This window comes from Meriones unguiculatus, chromosome 10, assembly GCF_030254825.1.
Source record: "Meriones unguiculatus strain TT.TT164.6M chromosome 10, Bangor_MerUng_6.1, whole genome shotgun sequence".
In the NCBI taxonomy this organism is placed as follows: domain Eukaryota; kingdom Metazoa; phylum Chordata; class Mammalia; order Rodentia; family Muridae; genus Meriones; species Meriones unguiculatus.
The window spans coordinates 1,076,659-1,093,254 of NC_083358.1; the positions used below are offsets into that span (position 1 = coordinate 1,076,659).

Sequence of the window (16,596 nt, forward strand, 5' to 3'; positions counted from 1 at the left end):
CAGCTCTTGTCTGCATGGTGATTAGTGTTCATGCACAACGTGACAGGGGTTAGAACCACACAGGTCAAACACCTCTGGGTATATCTATCTGTCAGAGGGATGATCTTGAGCACTGTGCATGCGCATGCTGATTTCTGTGCGGGAGATCTGGCTGGAGTCTGGACATAGGCATTGTCGTGGTCATTGAATATTTTCTTGTATCAATCTTGTGTAAAGAATTCTCCCCAGTTATCCCTGATTAGTTAATAAAAAGCTGAACAGCCAATAGCTGGGCAGAGAGGACAAGATGTGGGACTTCCATTCCCAGTGTGTTGTGGGAGGGTGGTGTTTTTGATAGGATCAAAAGAAAAGGAAAACGGTCAGGGAGGAAGTGCCATGAGGCATTTACCATGAAGACAGAGAGATACAGAAGGCCAAAGTGAGCCTGGGAGGCCAAGTCAAAGGGCACGGGCCTGGGAAGTAGCCACACTCGCATAATTTGTGTTGGAATAGATGAATATCTGCCCAATTAGAGGGCTTAAACCCTGTTGAATAAATCTCTATGTCTCTGTGTCAGTATTTGGGGACTAGGGCGGATATTAGAAAAGGCCCTAACTAATACCATGACCCAGAACATATCAGGGCATTTCCAGAGACAACTGAATGGGAAGGCTTCCCTAAATGTGGGCAGTGCCATACCATGGACTAGAGGTTCCAACTGAAGAAGAACAAACAGAAGGCAGCCCGCTGACTGCCAGCATCCATCTCTTTCTGCTTCCCAGTTGTTGATGCAAGGGGACCCGCCTCCTCACATTCCGGCAGCCAGGGTGCACTGTGCCCTCTAACTAGGGCATCCTTAGGTTCGCACTGATGTCAGCTCAGCTGTGCTCCCTTAAGAACATACCTTCCTCTAAAACCACTTTAGAGCCCTCCACTGTAACATCATCTATGCCATTTCCTTGGATGAGTGATCTGTATTATAAGGGTATCAAGTATTTCATTCTCTTACCTACATCTTGCTATTCTTTTGTGAGATTCCATCCTTGGGGTAGAGGAATGGAAATGCTTTTTATTTAAATGGATTATTATGTATATAACCTATTTATTTCAGATAAAGTGAAATCTTCCTTCTTTGCTACAACCATAAAACTCACATTACCAAATATAATTTTACATTGGAAATAAAATCTGGAACTCTTGGCTAAAATTTTAAGCAACTTTATTCTGACTTATAAACAATGCTTCAGCTTAAGGTCTGGAATAGTCTTGCAGAGAAAAGCATTTGAAATTAAATTGGCAGATTAATCCCTTGGGGATCCTGTTAGAATAGAAATTCAGAGGGCTGGGTTGGGCTGGGCAGAGGGCCAGAGTAAAGGCCAGGTGGGCCAAAGTAAAGGCCTGTAAGTGGGCCTGGGTGGGGCCCAGATGTACTGTGGGTAGGGGCTGGGGTTCGCTAGAGTGTCATCTGAGAAGGGGCAGAAATTTTGCATGATCAATCTGTTCTCCATGATGGGTGTTGAGACCACCCATACAGGAGGAGGACTCCAGAGCTTTAGAAATGATTCACTCTTGGACTATTTGGTTACATTTCATTAATTCATGCCAAGTGATAAACTCACTGGCTGAGAAATCTAGAAAAAGAGAAAAGCAAGCCATTTGACAAGGAGGAGAGGTTAACAGGCTCTGAGACTGTGACAAGAAAAACCAACACAGAAAATAAAACTCCATTTTCAAAAGATTCAAGGAGACACCAACTCACAGCCTTTTAATGCAGTATATGAGGAGATGAGAAGGGTAAAGAAAAAGACTATCTTTATTAGTGCAGCACTCCTGAAATTGTCAAGCTTAATGTGTGTCAGGGTTACTGTAAAGCTTATTAAAACGTGAATAATGGTTCTGTGGTGTGGGGCAGCCCAACGATTTCCATTTTCTTTCTCTCTTTGGTTTTTGTAGAGTGTTCACTGCACAATGGGCTCCATAATGATACTGTGTTTATCACACACTTTCACCATTTTGTCCCAGCACCTCTCTTGGCCCTCTCCCTTCTTCCAGGTACCCCCTTCTCAGATGCTGTCCCAGGACCACGCTCTGAGAAACATGCAGTAAGAGGTTGGAGAAACTGCTGACAGGTGACACCCTAAAGTTAGTCAATTCTATTTCAGTCGGTAGAGGAGAGGCTTGGGGAGCCCCAGAACAAAACAAAGAAACTGAGACAGAACAGCAGGAACGGTTAAAGCCCTTTCCCGGTCTGGGCAGCTTGAACTATAAACACTACGATGGTGTCCAGGGTAGTCTCGGCATCACCAGCCATCATTCCAAAGAGGTCTGTGAAGGCTGTGCACACACGCATGCACAGAAACAATAGTAGTAACAATAATGACGATGATGATAGTGATAATAATAATTTCATACATGAAGCTTTGTGTCCAAAATCAAACTGTAGATGGTGTCCCACCAAGCAGAGGCTTCTGTCCTCTGTGACAACCTGGTCCTGACTGTGCGCAGGCAGCACTGAGGTCTTCTCTCTCACCTACAGCTGGGTTCTGAGCAAAGGTAGGGAGGGCGCTGGAAGTTGTGCCTGCTTCAGCACCAACTCCACCAAGGCACAGCGTGGGGAGACTTCACCCTGATGCTCAGAGCATATGCACTGAGCCTCTCAGACGCTCCTCGTTAATGGGGACAGAGGCGGCAGAGAGGCAGCTGCTGTCTCAGAGATGCCCTGCATTGAACTGCCCTGATGTTAACAAGACTGCTCATTCTGTCCTTGTAATTAGCTCACCAGTGCCCTGTGGAAACCGTGAGAAGTGCCACTCATCCACCCAGCTAGAGCAAGCACCTGCTATGCACAGAGGAGCAGCCAGCCATCGGGGGGGAGGGATTCCTCACCCCACACCCTCTGTGATGTGCAGCTCACAGATCAATCACAAGCAGCCGTGTCATCAGAGCATCCCTTGGGCTGATGGGAGAGTGCACACAAGGCGAGTGCCTCCAGGCTGCAGGTGAGGCACTATGGGCAAGGAGCCCTCAGAGTGTGGAACAGCTTTTTGGAGAAGACCTTGAGTCACAATGCCCTGCACCCTGCTTCAGCTGTTTCTCTCTGCATTACTATTAAGACAACTTTCTCAATGTCAGTTCAGGGCCATGCAGGACTGCTATGCAGAGGTGGGAGGAAAGGTTTTGATTCTGAGTTGGGTTACTCTGCTTTGTGAGTGAGAGGGACTCTAGGAGGCTGGAGGGATGGCTCAGTGAGTGAGGCAAGAGCCTTGAAAGCGTGAGGGCCCAAGCTGGTCTCCAGAACACTCATTTAAAAAGCCAAATAAGGGGACTTGGAGAGGGGCATGGTAGGAGATGAGGGAGAGTAAGATTGCTAAGGAATGAGAGAGGGGGCTACAGCTGGGATGCAAAGTGAATAAACTGTAATTAATATAAACAAACAAATAAACAAACAAAAAGCCAAACTACACTCATGTAGTCTCATCTGGAGAGATGGAGAAAGGAGGATCCCTGGGGCTTGCTGGTACTTGGTGAGCTCCAGACCCGTGATAAATTCTGTTTCTAAAACCAAGGTGCATGGTGTCTTAGCCTAATGCACCTGTGAGTGTCCTCTGGCCTCCATACGCATGTGTGTCTAAACCCTCACACAGCACACACACTCACAGGCTTCCAGGGAGTCCTCTGCAACTACAATTTCTCAACCTAAATTCACATGAGAACGGTGTGCAGTGCCTAACACTGACAAGGTGTCAAGAATTCACCCCAAATATGTATTCAGTTAACTTAGGCTATGTCTGAACACAAGGCTTGAAGGAGATTCCAAGTTTTTCTTACGTACAAGCAAAGTAGGAAGTATTTGCTATGGAAATTACCCAGATCCCCCCTATGCTTAGTAGAGGCAGCCCAACTGTCAACAGTATCAAAGCAATGCATCCCAACAAAGCTACCTAGAAACCTTCCTAGAAAGCTTCCTCCATCCATAGTGACCAACATCTAGGTGAAGCTGCATCCTTATCTATGTTCCAGAAACAAGTTCAGTGCCAGGCATGGTGGCACTCTCCTTCATCCCTTGCACTTGGAAGGCAGACAGATAACTGAGTTCGAGGGCAGCCTGGTCTACAAAGGGAGTGCAAGTCAGACAAGGCTACACAAGAAAACTATGTCTTGAAAAATCAAAAAGAAAAGAAAAGAAAAGAATTTCAGAACAAGCCAGAGTGGTGCAAAATTCATGACTTAATAAAAGTATGAAGACAGAAAGTAATGTAGGAGAAGACAGCACACAGTCTCAAGTGTGGGGCAGATTTCCTAGAGACATGTGTATTTGTCTTGTAGCCAGGCACAGATCTGAGTTGCACTGCTCAAAAGATGTGATTTATAGAAAGCAATGTCTAAAGCACTGGCTCCCAACCTTCCTACTGCTGTGATCCTTTAATACAGTTCTTCATGTGATGGTGACCCACACTCATGAAATTATTATTTTTTTTGCTACTTTATAACCAGAATTTTGCTACTGTTATGAATCATAATGCAAATATCTGTGTTTTCTGATGGTCTTAAGTGACCCCTGTGAAAGGGTGGTTCGACCCCCAAAGGGGTCATGATCCATATGTTGAGAACCACTAATCTAAAGCTTAAAATTTTTAAAATAAATGAAATTTAATAAATGTACTGATTTATTCTTTTTATTCTAAAGAATTCTATTTTTAGGTGAAATTCTAGGCTGTTTCTAAGAGGTGGACACTATGGATTCCAGGATGAAAAGAGGGCTGAAATGGTAAACTCATGGCTACCGAGATTCTGCCCCTAAAAATGCTTGGCTCATTACCAAACAACCTTGTTTAAGATGTCTTTGGGAAAGCACACATTACCTGTTAAGCAGTTGTTTGACTGTCAGCTGTGTTGAAGTTTCTTGACTCTTAGCCAGCAAGAAAGGAAAAATGAATCCTAGGGTGAGGGGCTTCATCACCCTTTATGTCTTCTTACCCTTCCATCTCTGTCCTGCAGTTCAGCAGAGATTTGTGGGAAGGTCTCAGGTGTCCATAGCAGAAGGAAATCCAGAACTCTGGCTCCTCTCTTGACAAAGCACTTCTAAGCAAGTGGGGAAAGCAAGCCAGTGAGGGTCCTCTGTTACCCCCATGGGTATAGCTGTCCCGGGCTCCTGTTACTACTATGATCACTGCTTCTGCCAAAAGTCAGAGAAGAGCTCTAACCTCCAACCAAGCTGTAAATACTACAGAGAGCTAGTGGGTCTCAGCACAAATGGCTTCTGGTATGTAAATGCTCTAGCTTCCAAAATACCATATCCAGAGTCTATGTAACCCCTCTTTCCCTGAGACTTACAGCCAACATGCCCAAGAGCCCAGGAGCCCAGGAAAGAGGCCTCATTGTCAAACAAAACACAACTCTTGCCTCCAAGGAGATGAGAGTTTACTATGGAGGCAGATATGCTCAGCCATGGATTCGCATTGCCCCAAATTTCATATTCCAATGCAGAAAGGGGTTTATAACATTTTTTTTTCTGGAACTCAGAGCCTAAGCTGCACCCGTTAGCCAGCAGAGGTCTTGGAATGGGACTGCCTCTCTGTGCCTTCCCAGATCTGAGATTACAGCTGTGCACCCCAGTACCAGAGTTTTTACTTGAGTGCTGGGGATTGAACCCAGGTCCTCATGCTTGTATGATGAACACTTTACCTATCCGGATGTCTCCCTAAACCCTCAGTTCTCTAATATAATTTAGGAGAATTCAGAGGGAAAAAAGTTTGCAGCACACAGAGAAGAAAAGAGAATGCCCCCTTCTGAAACCATGCTTGAGAGAAGTGAAAGAAATATGCGGATGGTGTCATTGGAGCTAAAACCAGAGTGGCCTGGACAAGAGTCGAGAGGGAAGGCCAGTTTCTGCAAACACTCTTCCCCGGCAGAGGCCCCCGTCCCACAGTTCCCTGCACTTCCTCATTGCCTTTGTATCAGATTACTCTGACCATAACATTCTTGTGATATTAGCACTCCCTGGTTCCATAAATACTGGAAACAGACTTTTGGGATCCCCAAAACAAACAGAGCAAAGCAAAAGGTTGTGTTTTTAGTAACTTGGCCTTTTGAACCTCTTGGAGGGCTCATTCGAATGTTGGGGGAGGGCTGGACTTAAACTGGAGAATGATCTGACTAGGATTGAATTTATGAGCTAATAGTAAAGGGAGGGTTTAGATCTGAAATGGTTCAGCCACGAGCTGCTGCCTTGGGCTGAGTTTATCAAGTTCTACTCTCCTATTCCCTTCCCTAACCCTCTCTGTGGGTAGCTACTGGAGAGAGCTGCTTTGCCTTGCCTGAGCCTGGACCCCTGCCAGCTTGGGTGGGAAGCTCATTCCTTCAGTGGCTGTGTAACCTCCAGAAAAATTAGTAAACAGCTCTGACCACATATTCCTCACATGCTGATGAGTTCACATGCCAGAGTTGTTTAAGAAACAAATAAACGGATGCTTATAAATGTCTAGTGTTGATTCATTTATAAAGCCACCTACGCCACAGTTACTAGTGACATTCAAGGTGACCACAGTCCTCTACCACTTGCTCACATTAAGTGACCTTTGGTCTAGTATGTGTCTTCTCTAAACCGCAGCTTATGATTATTGCAAACCGAGAATGCAGTAAACATCTTTAGAACACGGGGATGAGATGAAGTCTTTTGTAACCCTGAGAAGGAAGCAGAAGAATGTGTGTTGTGGAAAGATGGCATCTGAGCAACCAAAGACTTACAGGGCATCACAGCCCACAGCAATCCTGGCAGGAATGAAGATAACAAAGAGGCATTTGTGCCCTTCCTTTTGGCTATCAAAAGATTAAGACAACAGACCTCAAAGAATTGAACACTTCTAGGAATATCATGCAGGGAGAAGGAAAAGACCAAAGCCTGGTAGAAGAGGAGAATTTGTCTCCTGGGAAAGGATTTCACATGGTCCTGGCTGCTTGTCATGCCACCTTGCAGCAGAGACTGAGACAGTGATGGGTCAGTGATGGGTAGGACCACATCTTTACCAGGTGTATATTTACTATGCACAACATTTAAATGTAAAGCACATGCCACAGTCCCAGAGATGGAGTTGGGAGGCCACTGTGCCCTTTTGTTCTCTTCCCAATATGCTCATATTGAATATCATATTTTCTTTATCCAGTCACAGCAATAAATATGGATGTACAATGGCTGGGGATGTGTCTCAGTTGGTTCAATCTTGCCTAGCATGCAGGAAGCCCTGGCTTTGTCTCCCAGCACTGCAAAAGGCATGTGTGGTGGTACATGCCTGTACTACCAGGAGCTGAGAATGAAGGCAAGAGCATCAAGAATTAAAGGCTGCCCTGTGCTATACAGAGAATTGTAGGCTAGCCTGTGGTACAAGAGCCCCTGCCTCAAACAAACAAACAACATTAAAAATAACAGCATTAAAATAAACACGGATGTGTGGCCATCTCTGTGCCAGGGCTTAGAGAAGGAAATCGTTCACTGGGTCCCTTTTGTCTAACCAGTTTCTGCTCCTCGGGTGTGGATGTCATTGCTTGGGGCCCTTTCCCCCTTTTTTCTTGAGGACTGCTTACAGTTTATGCAGTAGAAGACTAAATAGTGCTGTGTCAGTAAGCAGAGATGAAGGTTGTAGCTACCCCAGGAAAGCTGTTTCACGCCTGCCTTCTCTTTGAGCCTTTGGGCTCTCACTCTGCTTTCCTCCATTATCTTTCCCACCTCACAGGTTGGTGATGTGGGACCTTCCATGGAGGTTCTATTGTTTGCTTCCTGATGGATTTCTGAGAGGGCAAGTTCTGGCTACGGCGCCCTTCTGAGAGTCTGGAGACAGTGTTGATGACATCATGCTCCACTCTGCATGGTCTCCCCATCAGAATCCAGGGGTTCAGACACCACGCCCTGCCTCTCATTCCTGCTCTCGGCAGCTCCTCTGCCACTGTTAACTGAGACCACATCCAGGTCCCTTTGCCTTTGTAGCCTTCCTGCAGGCTGGTGAGGTGCTTTGGCTGTTAAAGCCTCTTTCTGTGTAAGCTGAGATACCCGATTTGTTTGTTCCCCAGCACATAAGATGGAAAGAGAGGACTCTACAAAGATGTCCTCCAACCTTCAGATGCATGCCACCTCTCTCTCTCACATACACAAATTTAAAAAATTCTAAATTATCCTTAAAATGACACACACAAATAAATAATAATTAAAAAAATCTTAAACTTAGGCTTGAAATTTGCTGATATCAGAGAGCCATCTGCTCTTTGCTCTCATAAATGGTACATTTCACTTTGGTTTTTATGTTTAATCTTTTCTGTGTGGATTCTGGGTCTATCAATTCAGGACAGAAAGACATAAAAGGCAGGGGCGGGTAAGAACCTGATGACATCACCATTACCCAGAATCCAACAGAGGCTAGGATTTTTCGGCATGCATGACAAGAGTAATGAAGAGACACAGAAAGGTTCATTGTCAGACCCTGGCTCTTCCGCTCTCTAGAAAGAACCAGCTGATTTCGCTGAGCAGTGGCAATGTGCTGCCCAAATCTACTATATTTTCATAAACTCTTTGCTCATCATTTTGCAGCTTCTTTTGGTGGGGAAGGGGTCAAGACAGTGCTTGTCTGTGTAGCCCTGGCTGTCCTGGAACTCATTCTGTAGACCAGGATGGCCTGGAACTCAGAGATTGACCTGCCTAGGCCTCCCGAGTGCTGGGATTAAAGGCGTGCATCACCACCCAGCTCTACCTTTCCTTCTGTGTATGAAAACAAGCACATGCTGTGAACGTATCAGCCAAGGCATTTAGAAGGTTGAGCTGGACAAGCTCTATGCTTAGCCAGTAAGTTCTGGCTGATAGTTATTATAGTAACTATTTCCCTTATTGCTGTGACCTGACAAAAGAAACTGAGGAAGGATAGGTTTATTTCAGCACACAGTTTGAGAACATAGTCCGATATGGTGGAGAAGACACGGGCAAGCACGGCCACTCACAGTGTCCACAGGCAGAAGCAGAGAGAGCTGCGTTCTGTTCTTCCATTCCCTTCCTCCTTGTGATTCAGTCCCAGGATCCTAGCCCATGTTTTGTCAGGCCAGTCACATTCAGGGAGTTTCTTCTCTGGCAATGCCCTCATCAACATTGAAGACAGACCATGGCCAGCGTGTGTGTGTGTGTGTGTGTGTGTGTGTGTGTGTGTGTGTGTTAATATACATGAAAGTGCACATAAATCTTGTTGTGAGCCTTGTTTCACTGGTCCCCTCCCTTGCTCACCCCGGGCTGCACCTCTCTTTTCCCTGGGTGAGTAGTAGCATTTCTGAGCACTGTGACCATCTTTGAAAGTGTGAGGACAGAGCTGGATAGTGAGAAGAAAGCAGCTTATCAAAGGTCTTTTGGTGGTCATTAACTTACAAGAAAAGCCATTTCTTACATTTTCTCTCCGAGGGCAGCACTCAAGACAGTGCAAGAATATTGAAATTCAAGCAAAACAAGGAAGTTTGAGTTCACTGAAGCTTTGACTTCTTATCATTCAAGTCTATGCAGAGTGATTTTTATACCTTTGAAGTTTTTCTTTTTGTCACTTGAGAAGGTAAAAAGTCAACATTTTCTGTGTTGACGCAACTTTTTACTTGAAGAAAATAAAGTTTAAAAGGACAGATTTCTCTGCAAAATAATTTGTATTTAAAAACCCAAAATCTTCCATGGGAGTGGGAGGGAAACAAGAAAAGGTAAAGAGGCTGGGGGGTGAACATGATCAAAACATATCCTACACATTCTGAGAGATGGCTCAGCAGCTAAGGGCACACACAGCTCCTGCAGAGACCCTGAGTTCCTAGCACCCGTGCAGGGCGGCTCTGAGAGCGCCCGTCACCTCTGGCCTCCACAAGAAGCTGTACTCACCTGCCTCCCACCACACACGCACAGTCACAATCCCACTCAAACACATAATTTAAAATATATACTGTGTGATCAACATATCCTAATAAAAATAAAATTTCTGTGGCTGTAGATGACAAGGGGCCAGCCATTTCCAGGAGCCTGAGGGCAGAAAAGCCCTTTCCTTCCTGCTGAGTGGGAAGGCAAAGCACTGCCCGAGGTGGGTGAAGGGCCTACTCTTTTAGACTCAGCTACAGAAGATTATGACTCTTGAAACAAACTCAAAACAAATAAGGGCACGTCTATGCAAGGAGGTAGGAGAATACTTAGTGGAAGGACTGGAGAAGACTATGGAAGGGTGAGGCTGAGGCATTTGGAGAGGTGCCTCTCAGGAGAAGCAGTCTGAGAGTGTCAGAGATGGCTCAGGGCAAGGCAAGCATGTGGAGCTGAGTTCCACCGGCAAAGCCTGTGAAAAGCTTGGTATATGTAATGTGCTTGTAATCCCAGAGCTGGGGAGCACAGACAGCAAGATTCCTGCGGCTCCAGCCAGCCTGGCGTGTGAACCAGCCCAGACAGAAACTCTGTCAAAAAAAATCATGTGGGCAGTGCATGAGGATCAATGCCCAAGACCATCCTTAGGCCTCCACACTCATGTACAAATGTGTGTATACACATGTAACACATTCACTTGAGAGACAGGGGAGAGGAAGGGAAAGAGGGGAAGGAAGAGAAAGGAGGAAAGAAAGAGAAAGAGGAAGAGGGGAGAAAGAGGGGAAGAGAAAGAGAGAAAGGGAAAGAGGGAGAGAGAGAGAGGTAGGAAGAGAAAGAGGGGGAGAGGAGGAGGGACTGGGAGAGCAAGAAAGAAAGGAAGAGAAAGAGAGAAAGGGAAAGAGGGAGGGAGAGAGAGGGAGAGAAGGGGCAATCTGGGAAGCTGCCATCTACAGGATATCCTCCAATCAACATTGTTCAGAGTGCCCCTTAGTTGTTATTGAAACTGTTAGGCAGCATATTCTAACAGTCAGACCAAGACACATGTTCAAAGATGCATGCTCAACACACATGGCTTTCAGGGACAGGAAGAGGGAAGGGTCTGCCATGTTCCATTAGTTTCCTACAGTGTGGAGAAAGCTGAACACTACAGTCTGTGAAAGGCCATGCAATAGAGCTCTTCCCACCTACAAAGGGTGATTGGGTACTGACCAGCCCTAAAGTCTAAAAACAACCAAGCCAAGTATCCCCTCTGCTTCCTAAGTGTGGTTCACTGCTTCTATGTGCTTAAGGAGTCCTTGTGGTCATCGATTGTTTATAAACACAGAGAAGCTCCATTCAGAGCTAGAATTGAAACCCGAGTAGATTTCCAACCTAGGCAGCAGTCGGTGCTGGACACCAGGGTGCTGAAGCCAGAACAGAGCCAGTCTGCAGTGGTGGTGTTTACCTGCATCAGAGTCAGCTCACTTCTGTGTTCATCGCCTCTTAGGTGCTGTGAAAATTAAACATGATGTGAAGAGAGAACTGGCTACTGTCGTTGGTGAAGTCTAGGACCCATTGTTGAATGTCTGTTAGCATGCTAGCTGTGGGAGGGGTATTATGGAGCTCAGAAAAATCTTCTTGATCATATCATCATTTCCCTGGATTTGTTGGTTACAAATACTTGGAGGACTGAAGACACAAGTCAGTGTACAGTACTTGCTTAATGTGCACAAGATCTGGACTCAGTCCCCACGGTACCAGGAAAGAAATGCCTGAGTCATCGGTGTGAGCAGTCAGTGACCTTACTCACTAGCATAAGAACAAGCTCATCTCCCATGTTTGCTACCCTAAAGGGTCCTTGGACACCTCGATGGGACCTTCCTAGGACCTATAGTGTAGTGGGACCCCATGTTCTGCTCTGTTTTGTACATTTTGTCTGCATTGATTTGAAACTAACACTCAAATGTCATCCGATTATATGATGTAGATGTCTGGTCCCTCATTCTACAAAGGTTTTCTCATGTGAGCAGAGTGTCCGTATTGATCTGCAGTCTGGAAGACCATCCGGAGATGTTTTCATTGCTTTCTGTTATTGGCAAAGTGCTGACACACGCAGGGAAAAAAAACTCAGCATCCAGCTGAATGAGATACAGCACTACCAGGAGAGGGGGAAAAAAAATCCAAAGGTTGCCCAGCAACAGGCGATGGCCAATGAACTTGGGAGGGATGGGCAGAGGCCACAGAAGCCAAGCTATTCCTTTATTACAGTACCCTATGCTTTACCAGTGATTCTAGGGAGATTTCTAGCGCTCTTCCTGCTGATAAGTACTGTCTTATTTGTGTGAGAAAAATGAACGATGGATGAATATTCAAGCTGAAAACATCCTGATGAAATCCATGACTTTGTGCCATTAATAAGAGCTCACTGGAAATGACCACCTGAGCCATGGGGGTGCAGCGACAGAGGGGCAGGTGGGGGTTTGCATGATGCTGAGCTGCTGCAGACAACATGAAGGCTCTGCTGTATAGAGCAGCTTTTCCTCACCGGTCTGTGGGTTCTGTCTGGGAAATCCACTTAGAAAGCAAACAAAACGAAACCCACAAAAGGAAGCGCTGGCCTACAATGTGTGATGGCATATAGGGCATGGTTAGTGTAGCTTTCGGGTGTCCTCAGCTTGTCTTAACGCAGTCTCACAAAATATTCTTTTGCCTTCTTCCTGTGGCTCAGGGAAGGCCCGACTCAGGCCGGGTGGCTGAAAAGCTCTATGAAGACTTAGCGCGGCTTGCAGCTCTTCACCTGGGGCATGCATCTTTGTATTTGGGACTTTATCAAGCCGTCTCTCCTCATCACCCTGTGCCATGAGGAAGTCACTGTGGCCTTGAGGCAATCATGGAGGGGACTGACTACATTTCCCAGGAGCGTCCAGGCATAGAACCTGACATTCAGCCTTCATTCTGTGCTCCCAGCCTAACATCAGCACCTGGCCTCTTTGTGGCTTGTACGCAGGAAATTGCAGAAGTTACTCAGGCATCGTGTTCTTTATCTGGTGCTCTTTGTGGTTTTGTTTGTTTTGGATAGTGTCTCCTGTAGTTCAGGCTAACTTCAAGCATGTTGTGTAGTTAAGGGTGACCTTGCACACGTGATCCTGCCTCTGTTTCACACCTGACTTAGACATCAATTCTTGAAGGCTGACCACAGCCTACTGTCTTTCATCATTATCTTCCCATTCTATGTGACTTTATTACAGAGGTGCTGTAGTATTTACAACACAGGCCAACGAAGCTCCATTGCTGAGAAATATGACTTTTTCCCCTCCAAAATAATACATCTTAAAGAGGACAAACAAATCAGTTGAAGATGAGCATACCAGAGGTTAAGACCTAGACAGGCTACCAGCCCTGGTCACTTGACCTGCTCTCAGTCCTGTGATGCTCAGAGTTTGTAGTGTTCTAAATGAAGAGAGCCAGCCTGGGCTTGGCAAGGATCTAGTGTGCCTTTCCCTTCTCCCCTATTCCCTCTGCCTTGCTAAAAACCATTACGTTACATTCCTAATGCCACTAAGGTCTATTCCCTTATTTGGCTACTTCCTCCTCCTCTGCCTGACTACAAAAGTCCAGTTATCAAAATATTGAAGTCCAGCAATCAAAACCCCCTTTGGCTCACCTAATTAACATGTCCAATTAAAATTAAACACCTCATCCTAACACAGGGTTTCCCCTTTTACCTTTATAAAGCAACATTTGCCTATAGGCCACATCTGCCTCCTCTCGATCCAAAGGCAATCCTTTGTCACCCCCACCCCCACCCCAGGGACAAACATCCTTGCCCTGTATCCCTTGTTCCCTTTCCCTTTCATCCTCTGTCTCCTGTCTTTGTATGTTATTCCCTGCCCTTTGTCCATCTGGGGTAAATAAATCTCCTTTGTGCTGAAAATTTCGTCTTGGCAGTCCTCAGCCAGTACCATTCCTTCCACCAAGGCAAAACTGAAGGACACCATAAAGACACTTCTAAATGCCAGGCAGGCTCTTGGCTTTGCCTGAGCAAGGCAAGCTACAGCTAAAACAAGCACTGGTCATGCTTGGGGCTCAGGGCTTAAGCACTCCTCTCAGTCCTAGGGACCCCTTGAATATTAACACCTTCTTCTCACTGCAAAGACCCAGTACTACTCACAGAGGACTGTTCCAGAAGCCAGTGCTTATTAAAACACCTTCCTCTTCAGTTCAAAATGTTCTTAATCTTGTAAATCAGTAACTAAGCAGAGTGATTGCTGCTGATTTTAAATATGTCGTGTTGTTTTTAATGGGTTTTCCAGAGCTGGGATCTGATGAGCATACATGTAATAAAAACACATCCTCCTATCATTTTTCCCCCTTAAACACATTTTCCTTGTACGATTTGGCAAAAAAACAGATACTCATAGAGTAAGTTCTTTTGCTGTTTATATTCCTCCTGGCAGGGCTCCAGTGAGCATTTAGCAATGTATTAATCTGTCCTAAGTGAGCTCTGCAGGCCACTGAGTTTCCCAAGTGCACCTGAAAACTCAGCTGACTGCTTATAACCCTAGCTGAGCCAGAACGTATATTTTTAACATCGCTGAGTTCAGGGATCCGTATGAGTCCCTTCCACTTCCCAGTGAAGCTGAGGTTTTTACTTGCAGAATTTCCCAGACCTGGATAGTCAGGCCTGGAGCCACTTGCCCTCTAGATACTCGGGTCAATTCTTATACTCATTTGACACCCGCCACACCCATCAGAAACACCCATGTATTTTGTAAGATGAGCAAGGAAATGAAAACGGTCCAGTGTGATCAGTTATGGCTGATGACTTCTGGAGGTGACGGGGACAATCTAGTCAAATGTCATAAGCTTAGGAAAAATAAAAGAAAAAACGAGATGAAAGATGATAGATTTTGAACACTTTTTTTACAAGAAAAATTTAAAAAGCATGTTATCTTTCTTAATAGATTTATGCATGTCTAGGAAATACCATCTGCTGTGTCTTGGATGTGAAATGTCCTCCAGAGGTTCATGTTTGAGTACTCAGTGTCCAGGTGGAGGCACTGTTCTAGGTTTTGGAAGCCTTAGGAGATGGGCCTGGTTGGAGGAAGTACAACAGAGGGTTGGGGGGGGAGGGGAGTGGCTTGAGGTTTTATCATCCAGTTCCCACTTCCTCTCTGCTGTCTCCTGACCACTAACCTAATCCAACTCAGTGAATTCACATTTTAGTGAGTTCAAAGACAGAATAAACACAACCAAAATACAGAACTGTGGAGAAAGATTTCTTACCTGCAGAGGCAAGGAGAGCTCAATCCTTTCCAACTGAACAAGCCACGCATGGTGCTTTTCTCAGAGGGCCTGAACATATTCACAAAGAGGTGGGCCCATGCCTAAGCATGCTTAGTTGGTGAGCACATGCCTGAGCATGCTCAGTTTGTACTGTAAAGTTTTACCTAAAATAAAGGAAAGGTTATTTTGGAGTATATTAATAAAGGAGGCTGCCTGTGAAAGGTGCCTGCCCTGCTTAATCACAAAATGACCAGCTACCTCAAATGTCTGCTTTGATGCCTTCCTTCTTGCCAAGACCAAATGCGTTCTTAAACTGCATGCCAAAGAAATCCTTCTGTCTTTTATAACCTATTTGGTCACAGCAAGGAAAGTGACCAAGGTATTATATGTTTAAAGTAATCCAATGGCTTTTCTCAGCATGCTGCATCTTTAGGTCTTCCAAGGAGAAGGCTTCTTCCTGTTTTGCTTTTTCTTGTGTCATAAGCTAACTATGTGAAAGTTAGAAAGAGATGCTGGTCTCAGAGGCCTGGTGGCAGAGCAATTGCTTCAAGGAGTTTGAAGTAAACATTGTTGTCTTCCAGGCACTCTGCAGTGCAGCCTGAACATAACCTGCTCAAGAAGACATAATTCTACAAGGAGTATCTACCCTTTGACAGCCTTGACATATCAGCACAAGTATACCTATGAATGTAAGCATTTTTTAAATTAGGTTTATGTGCATGTGGGCACATGCATGCCTCTCTCTGTGTGTGTGTGTGTGTTTGTATGTGTGTATGTGTGTGTGTGTGTGTGTGTAAGAGATGAGGGACAGGGGAGATAGGCATTTGCATACAAGCAAAGTTATGCAGTGAAAACCTGGTTTAGTTCACAAATTTTCTTCAAACCAACTTCTGAGGACAGGATTTCCTTAAAGGTACATGTTGCATGCAAGAAAGTCCCACACTTTTATACTTGCCTCTTCTCCTTTGTCTTTGTTTTATTCTTAGAAACCAGAGGTGTTTATCCCCTATAGTCTTGGAGTAAAGCCTGAGGTCCAGCCCCTGTCCCCCTTCATTGCCTCTTCCTGAAGCACATAGCATTTTACCAGAACACACCAGGCTCTGTCATATTCCCAGACACACTTGAATGTATTAATACAAATGCTAAATCAAAACAAGGCAAATTCCTGATTGTTGCTGGGAATCTAGACCCAGGTCTGTCTGATTCCTTCTGATTGCTCAGGGGTCATCCTACAGTCCCTGAGATGACAATACAATGCTAGGGTTACTTGACATTTTAGCTAGTGGTTGATGTTCGTCACATCATCACTTCCTCTGACTTGTTAGATAATGACATATCCAAGCACCAAATTCTTGCAGATATCACTTTACTGGTATGGACTCCTGGACCAAGCCCCAGTTTCAAGCTAAACTGCACAACAAACATTTGTCTTTTTTCATTTCTTTTTCCTGAAGGGCAATACACTAAAGAAAATTGGTAAAGCTCTTTCTGTGTAGGTG

At 45.2% G+C, this 16,596-nt stretch overlaps 1 long non-coding RNA gene across 1 annotated transcript in view; it reads right to left on the reverse strand.

Annotated features, from left to right (window-relative positions):
* Window positions 1-15,203, reverse strand: part of LOC132656772 (uncharacterized) — a 44,225-nt gene extending 29,022 nt beyond the window's left edge. Inside the window, exon 1 of the long non-coding RNA XR_009594461.1 lies at window positions 15,098-15,203. This is a non-coding gene — a long non-coding RNA (uncharacterized LOC132656772). The remainder of the gene's footprint in view (window positions 1-15,097) is intronic.
* Between the last annotated feature and the right edge of the window lie 1,393 nt (window positions 15,204-16,596).